Source organism: Rhinoderma darwinii, chromosome 13 (genome assembly GCF_050947455.1).
Source record: "Rhinoderma darwinii isolate aRhiDar2 chromosome 13, aRhiDar2.hap1, whole genome shotgun sequence".
NCBI lineage: Eukaryota > Metazoa > Chordata > Amphibia > Anura > Rhinodermatidae > Rhinoderma > Rhinoderma darwinii.
The window spans coordinates 46,916,018-46,925,252 of NC_134699.1; the positions used below are offsets into that span (position 1 = coordinate 46,916,018).

At 41.0% G+C, this 9,235-nt stretch overlaps 1 long non-coding RNA gene across 1 annotated transcript; it reads right to left on the reverse strand.

The window, feature by feature from the left end:
• Positions 1 to 525: 525 nt before the first annotated feature.
• LOC142666483 (uncharacterized) lies at positions 526 to 7,669 on the reverse strand. The gene is made up of 3 exons (XR_012851696.1): positions 7,591 to 7,669; positions 3,547 to 3,714; positions 526 to 626 (listed from the first exon to the last, which is right to left on the reverse strand). It is a non-coding gene; the product is annotated as an uncharacterized LOC142666483 (long non-coding RNA).
• Positions 7,670 to 9,235: the final 1,566 nt, after the last annotated feature.

Consider the following 9,235-nt stretch of genomic DNA (forward strand, 5'->3'; position numbering starts at 1 on the left):
TAATGTTCCCAAACGTACAAGATACATGTTGGAGAGGATGTGATAACAAAGGTACGCTTCTTCATATACTATGGGAATGTCCTAGAATAACAAACTACTGGCAAGGTGTGTATAACCTGCTGGAATCACTGATTTATATTAGGATCCCGCAATCCCCTCACCTAGCTTTACTCTTTCTCCGTATGGATATTGTGCCTGCAAAATTTAGAGGGCTAACTTGCAAAATCTTGGCTATGGCTAAATTGGTAGTGACAAGATATTGGAAGAGTCCAGAATCACCAAGCCTAGAAGAATTAATAACTTTAATAAATACCTCTTATGCATTTGAAAAGATTATAGCGTATGGAAATTTCTCATATCCTAAATTTACTGAAATTTGGCAATGTTGGTTGATAAACCCTTTATGTATTAAAATATAGGCCTAATAACGATAACAAAGAAATAATACTAAAACGAATAAAAAGTAAATACAAAGTATATATTTGGTGATGAATAGATTTATTAATAAAACAAGTCTGCGGAAAAAGATATAAAATGTTATACTACTGCTTTTCTTTTCTGTAATGTTCCTTTTGTAATGTTGCTGTAAAGTTGTAATGTTGATGTAAATTCTTGTCTTCTTTTACCTTTGAAAACAATAAAAATGATTGAACCGAAAAGATCTCCTCAATGTTCGATCAGCCAAACTTTACCAACCTAGTCGATTCAAATTCTACGCACACGGAGACAAAGGCTCCAAAGTTATGTCCTCCCTTGTTAATAAACGTGCCGATGTGTCTCACATATCTGAGATTAAAACTAGATCTGGATCGAAGGTCATAGATATTAACAACATAATCCGTGAATTCCTGTCCTTTTAGAACTCCCTCTATAATCTCCCTGTGGATACCAATACACCTGCTCATATAGAGGATTTTCTAAAATCTCTGAGTTTGCCTTCCCTTTCCGAAGTTGACAACAGCACCCTAATGACTCAGTTCACTTTACAAGAATTGATTCTAACATTAAGTTCGGTGCCCAACGGCAAAAGCCTGAGACCAGGTGGCCTCCCTATTTCTTATTTTAAAAATTGTAAACGACTCCTTCACCCTAAATACCTAACGGTCTGTGACGATTTACTTCAGGGTTCCCGATTATTACCCCAGGCTTTCAAAGCTCACATCACTCTCATTCCTAAAGATGGAAAGTCCAAACTGATTGTGGTAGATATCAGCCTATTTAATTGTTAAATGCAGACCTGAAGTTATAGGCTAAACTAATCGCTAAAAGGATTAAACCCCTTTTGAAGCCCGGATAGGTCCCGAGCAGACTGGCTTAGCACCTGGAAGGGAAGGCAGACACAACTACTTGCTTAATACACCTTATACATTATGGAAAGAAAATTATCACACCCTTAGTGTTATTAAGTACAGACGTGAAAAAAGCTTTCAACCGTGTTAACTGGGACTATATGAGAGCGGTTCTGATAAAGTTTGATTTTCTTCCCAGTTTTGTTCAAGTTATCGTCTCGTTATACTCCTCCCCTAGAGCCAGACTAAAACTTAATGGTACCCTTTCACCCTCTTTTAACATCCTTAATGGCACTAGGCAGGGATGCCCCCTTCCCTTTTCATCTTAACAATGGAAACTCTAAGGCCCTGTTCACACAGAGTTTCTTTGCAAGCGGAAAAATATGCCTCAAAATACCTTGAGCGCCGCAGGAAAAAAACGCGATCTCTGCCTCCCATTGATGTCAATGGGAGTTCAGAGATGGAAATGCCCGAAGAAAGGGTATGTCGCTTCTTTTTCCCACAAACGTTTTTTACTGCTCAAGGGAAAAACTCCTCCGCCTCCCATTGGTTTCTGCATCAAAAACAGTACCAAAATACTCCATGTGAACTAGCCCGAATACAGAAAATCTGATGGAATCGCGGGTCTAAGGGTAGGATGTTTTACTCACCACAGTGATGCCTTTGCGGATGATCTGTTATTAACCATCAGCAAGCCTAGCCCTGCTTTCCCCAAAATTCTTCATATATTTCAGAGTTTTTTTTAATCTAATTTTAAAATTAACTTTAGCAAATCTGAAGTTCTCAATGTTTCCACCCCTTCCTCAGACATAGGCCCTCTAAAATACCTAGGAATCTTACTACCTAGTGACCCCTTCCTTTTATACTCTCTCAATTACCCTCCATTCCTGCTGAAAATCAAATCCCAATTATACAATATAAACCTTCCCTTCTTGGCTTGGATGGGTAGGAAAAACAACCTTAAAACATATTTATTACCCAAGTTTTTATATATAATTCAGACTGTGCCCATTTTCCTCCCTCAATCCTTCTTCATTAAACTGAGAAACTTCTTCACTTGCTTTTTATGATCAAAAAAACATCCCAGACTATAATATAAATTGTTAGCCCTAAAAAATCATCAAGGAGGAATGGGTCTGCCAGACCCTTATGATTACTATCTAGCCACTCATTTAAGTAGGTGGGTTTCTCTCTGCAGGAGAAATGAGACCCCCTCTCACATAGAAATTGAACGTTATCTCCTAGGGAATACACATTCCACGTTGTTATGGGGACTCTTCACACACCTCTCAGTCACAAAAGGCCTTAATCCACTCTCTAGGGTTACTAATTTGGATTTCCGCACATACCGTACCTAACTTTGTGATTCTGCATTGAAAATCATTCTTTCTATAAATAAGGAATTGGAAAAAAAATAAAAATAAATTCATTTTATCTAACACCATAAAATTCAAACACACACAATATCCTAATACTTAAACCTAGGGTCTTGCAAGACCTCTGGACGATTCCTTTATCTGAGTAACTGAGAATGGGACAAAAATCTATAATCCGAGATTATATCTTATTTGATGCTAAACATGAATTTACTGGCTCACTTTTTGAGTAGACCTAAAAAACCCTAAAACAGCTCATAAAAGTCACCTCTTTTTCAAGGAGCATTTCCTCTTAGAGCTAATTATGCCATGAACAACATTGTCGAAGGCTGGATATCATTTCCTACAGTGCACTCAAATAGACACTGAATAGCCTCTTTATTAAAAGGCACCTGCCCTTTCACGATAGGAGCTTTCCTCTATGAAAATTAGACATGTGACCCTGGACTGCAGCATAAGAATCTACCTTAGCATGGCAAAATCAAGCAATCCGATCGACTTCGAATGAAGCCTGGTCATCAGTGCCAGACTAGCCAGGGCCAGAATTTCCAAAAACTGCCAACTTTGTGGGGCTTTTTTTGTGCAACAGGGTATACAGAGAATGGTGTGATCGAGGAAAAACATCCAGCGAAAGGGGACCCTGTGGACGTCAACAACTCATCAAAGGAAGAGTCAGAGGAGGATGTCAAGAATCGTTCTGACGAACAGGCGACGCACAGTCAAGGAACTTGTAGCCGAATAAAATGCTGGTGCCCCAGGGATTGGCTATAACAGCAGATGACCAGTTTAAGTGCTATTGCTGTCCAAGGAAAACAGAAAGACAAGACTCCAGTGGGCAAGAAAGTGCAAAATTCAATCACTGAGCTGTGGAAAAACATCACCTGGTCAGATGAATTCAGATTTCTGTGGCACCATGCTGATGGGAGGGTCAGAACTTGGCATTTGCAGCATGAATTGATGAACCTTTCCTGTCAGGTGTCAATAGTTCAGGCTGGTGGAGTAACGGTATGGGGAATGTTTTTCTTGGCACACCCTCGGTTCTTTGATACCTGTGGATGGATGTTTGAACAGTAGAGCTTATCAAAGCATTGTTGCCACCAAGTTCATCCCTTCATGGCAGCTGTTTACCCTATGGCAGGACATTTTAGCAGCAACTTTGTGTGTTCTGCTACAGTATATAAGGGAACTTTAGAAAAACAAAGAGAACCCTATTAACAGACTGCTAGGAAAATCATCTGATACTAGCAGAACAGAATAGTCCTATAGTGGGATGTTAAAGGGCTGGAAGAATGGTGGATTTCACCTACTTGTGTCACCCACCATTGCTACCTCCTTTATATTCAGGGTCACTAGGGTTATGCCTAGTTCCCCTACCTTTTCCTTATGCTAACGTTAGTCTACTTGCTTTGCTGCTACTCAAGGGAATAAGACCGTACAATAAATACAATTGTATAGTGAATAAAGGTAATATTTATTACTAACAATAATACATCCCCAATTACCTCTCTGGCCCCTGCAGAGTAAGGAGACAGGCTTCTTTTGCATCTCACTCTCTGCTAATCCTATGACCAAGTCTGTGCTTGTACAGACCTGGCTCCTGGGACACATATATATATATATATATATATATAAAAAATCCCAAAAAAATGAAGAGGCAGCACTCCAAGGAAATTGGTGAAAAAAAGCGGTGTGTTTATTCACCCCAGGCAGGCAACGTTTCGATCCGTCTCTTTGACAAAGATCCCATAGAGACGGATCGAAACATTGCCTGCCTGGGGTGAATAAACACACCACTTTTTTTCACCAATTTCCTTGGAGTGCTGCCTCTTAATATTTTGGGGATGTCATTAACAAGGGTTCCTAGCCTCAACCTAGGAGGCCTGCACCCACTGCTGTTGCTGTGCGGCTTTATTCTTTTTCTCTATATATCTATATCTATAGATAGACAAATGGATCCAGCAGCACCGGTATAGTGTGGGTGCAAGCCCAAAGGGATAGACCAAGATCCCAATTTCATATAGAGCAAAAATCAGGCAGCACTCCGTTCGTGAAGGCGGGTACTTTTTTCACCTTCACAAACGGAGTGCTGCCTGATTTTTGCTCTATATACATATATATCTATATACATATATATATACATATATATCTATATATCTATATCTATATACACACACTACACATACCCCCCCCCCCCCCCACATTGAAAGGGAACACTTCCTTTTACATTCCCCCTGTTGTCGGGAACACGACAATGAAATTTGTGGAAGGGTTTGTTCTGTATTACCCCCTCAACCTTGTTGCTGGTAATGGTCGTAGATGGAGTAAAGTGTAATTTTGGATATAGGTACTCCAGACATCACTTATCGCCTCAAGGACACCTTCCTGCCAGTCCTCAAACTCAAAAGTCCATATAATCGCAAAGCCCATTGAACTAACCTCAATGTCCATAGACAGAACCTCAAAGAGTCCATAGAAACTCAAAGTCTATAACCAAACTCAAAGTCCTTGATCTTCTTCTTTCTTGGATCTTGATCTTTCTTATGAATCTTTTCCTCTTTAGCGGCGTCAGCAGGTCTTTACAACGGCCGATCCCATTTTAGCATGGCGACCAGTGTAAGGCTACTTGTGCTCTCACACGGTCAGCCTTGGAATGGCTTAGTCCTGCCTTACGACAACTGTCCTTCAACACCGTTCGTTAGTCGACCCTTGTGGCACCACCTTCAACTGGGTGTCTGGTCAACTTTACTTCTTCCAAATCTCCCAAGCACCTTGATTGAAGACGCAATCTTTGTGGGCATCCATGTATCTATCACGGCAGGTTAACATCTCTGAGGAGGAGGTGATGTCTTGGTACCTAGAAATCTAATTGTGGAGCGGAACATTGCCTTCCATTTCCCCTCTAACATTCAATCCATCATCGTATGGACCATACCAGTTCTAAGGTTGAGGTGGCAATTACCTACAAGGGTGTGTGTGTCCCTTACCTGTCCCTAAGGGTTCCTACACACTACCCAATCATACATACAAAATGTAAAATAATCAAACATACAAAATATATCTGTACAGACAGATATGGATGACTGCCCTTATAGGTTAGGATATCTGAGGAGGGCTGTAGATGAAGTACCATTTTGTGGTTCTTCACATTTCTCATGTTTGTGGAACTATATCCCCATCTTACCAAACCCATTATCTTAAAATCAAAACATGGGTGTAATGCCAGTGTTACCTCCTCTGTCAACCTTTCCTAAAGGACCACTCCAGTTAAACACAAAAGAATCAGCCATGCTTTTATTCGCTGCTTTTAATTGCACTTGCAGAAGGCCTCAGATGAAATTGTGTTAAATAACAATTCCAACGTTATTATCCCAAATAGAGAGCAATTAAAACATTTTGCTATTATAGATGTAAATGCGTTAACATCCTGAACTCCAAGGTCTATGTGCGCAGTATAACATAACACTATAAGTGAACTTTTGTTACCTGTCCGCACCACTATACCGAATAGAAGTTCACAGAACAAGCAAATACATCACTATTCATTGGCTGATTCTCCAGTGGTTTTCCTGGAGTGGCTTTCTTATGTATTATAAATACAGGCAACACCCATATAGTATAACTACATAGCTACTGATAACCAGGTATACACCACAATAGAATCTGTGAAGGAACCACATAAGAAAACAAATCACAACAAAATAACTGGGAACAAACACAACAAACCATAAACACACAGTACAGACATCAAAGAGAAAAACACCTAACTGTGAACATGTAAATTAAGGCCTACTTATAATTCACAGCTGAACTACATCCCAGTTGTGGTTCGTTATTCAGATCTTTGAACATATGGTTTAGCAAAGGTGTGAAGGAGATTCTCATGTAGCCATTTTGTCCTTTCCTAAATCCACCATTTGATGTAATGTGGCCATTTTCTATAGCTTCATTACTAGGCTTTCCACGGTTGCTTATGCTGTGGCAGTTCCTAGCAATATGTCCCATCTGACTACATTTAAAACATTAAACAGGACCACATTGCTTAGTACCCAAAGACTTGAAGTACTTCGCAATATGGCCTGAGCCGGAACATGCAAAACATTTAACAGTACATGCTCTGCTGGACTTAGGGCAGTCACCAGTGCATGATCTCTTAAAGTTCTGCATGGCTAGGGACGCACTGATTATCATATGCTTACATTTGCGTAACACTTTCGTAACAAAGTTACCATCAGGTTTCTGGATGGGATCACGATTTGTGACATCTGGTCCATCACTCTTTCTACTCCCCCCCCCCTTTTTGCCCTGTAGAGGGCAAACTTACAGCAGAATCAGGCCTTGAAAAAGACAAGGCCGGTAACATTTTTGAGAAATCTTTTATTATGTTTTGCATACTGGCAACCAATTGTGACCTAGTAGCAAGCTCATCATTCAACTTGGCAATGATGGCATCCATATATGCCGCCTTGTCCTTAAACGCATTGATCACATCATAAAACCCAGTCAGCTGTGCATCAATATCATCACCATGATTTTTCAAATCTATCACCTGCGATTCCAGCATGCAAATTTGCTTATCACTATCAATTTCACATTGGGCATTTTCTACCAGTTGTGTCTGCAAAGCACAAACCCGCTTCACATTTTTGACAACACTGGCAGTGAAGATTTGGGGACTTACTCTTCATTTCTGAGTTCTCAGGCTTGGACGTCTCCTCATACACACATATCAGTTTAGCAAGCATGTGGAGCCTTTTGGAGGTTTTGTTAAAAACACTCCTCTTGCTGATGCGCATCTTATCATGCGCATAAGCCTCGTCCAGCAGAGTGGACCACAACATTCCTAATGACTCATATGTAGTGGGTGTTACTGGGTTGAATGAACTATGTTTAGCAAGGTGTTTGAGTGTGGCGAAGTCCATACTTACTCTATCAGAAGTAATCTTGGTTAGTGTTGTCCTCCTTGTTCCTTGCTGCATGAAAAAGGTTCTTTTACGCCGGAACACTTTTTCCCGACCAGCTGGATTTCACACGAAGGACGCCGACGTCGATACTGCTGAAGACTCTAATGTGTTGCTCGATCGCCCGACGATTTGTCGCCGTCGAGCAGCACGCCGCAAAGAAAAATAAAAACGTTAATACCTTAGGGAAAAAAAAACAAAAAACAACTAGGTTTGCTGTTCTCAATTGTATCCTGTATTAAGCCTTAAATAAAATTGTGTTACTCGTCTAAACTTGAAGGTCTGGGCGCATAGTATAACACAACACTTCACCATGTACGTATGTTATCAGTCCACGCCTCTCCGCCTATCTTAGTTCACGTTTTAACACAATTGTATTGTACAAAACACAGAAATAAATTTAAAACAGTTTGGGCCTCGGCTCGCCATATGTTAAAGAGGAGATATATAACACACACACACATATAGCCTCCTGGCTGGCTCGCCATATATGGCTGGTAGAATGGTGGATTTTACCTACTTGTGTCACCCACCCTCTATATTCAGGGTCAGTAGGGTTATGCCTAGTTCTATTACCTTTTCCTTATGCTGACCTTAGTCTACCTGCTTTGCTGCTACTCAAGGGAATAAGACCGTACAATAAATACAATTGTATAGTGAATAAAAAGGTAATATTTATTACTAACAATAATCACACTTACACATATAAAATACACCAAACACAGAACACAGTAACTGTTCACTGTATAGTATCAGTATACCCCAATACACATAAGTTAATATATACTATGTACAGTATATATATATTATGTACAGTATAAACACGGTATCACAATCCTACATTATACCACCACCCACTTAAACATACATAGGAATTCAGTTACGTTACAATACAATGCACATGCTCACTGTTTCTGTCCCACTTCCACCTAGCAATAACTATCCCTGTACACTAAGGGTTAATCAGGGACAGCAAGGGTTAACTTAGGAACTCAGGAGGAAAAAGGGTTAACAAGGGGAATGGGTTGCTGTATACCAGGGGATATGCAGGTAACTCAAGGACAGCAAGTTACTGCAGGGGTTACTCAGGGGTGCAAGGGTTACTTAGGGATTACTCAGGGCTGCAAGGGTTAACAGGGAACTTGTGTTAGGGGGGAGAAGTTGCGTGTAGCTGCTGCTACACGTGGATACTTAGCGGTTCATCTGGTCCAAGGTTGGTGTGGTCTCAGGAGGGGAGAGCCATGAGGCAAGAGCAGACCAGGAGGGAAGGGGAGTCCGTTGGGAGCAGGAAACAAGAGCCAGAAGTGTGGGACCGTTTGTCCCTTTTAAACCCTCCCGTGCACATCTGTGTGACATCACATGCTCATGCATGTGCAGGGGGGCATGGGCTTATGGCTACCTCATGGAATCTCATTACCTGGTGAGGGGGATGGAAGCAGTTGGAACTTTCTGCTTCCTCCCCAGAATCTCGAGGGGGAAGGGAGGTAAGTTAATCAGTGGGGATGTCCTGTGGTACATGAGTGTATCACAAGATACATCCCCTATTACCTCTCCGGCCCCCTGCAGAGTAAGGAGATAGGCTTCTTTTGCATCTCACTCTCTGCTAATCCTA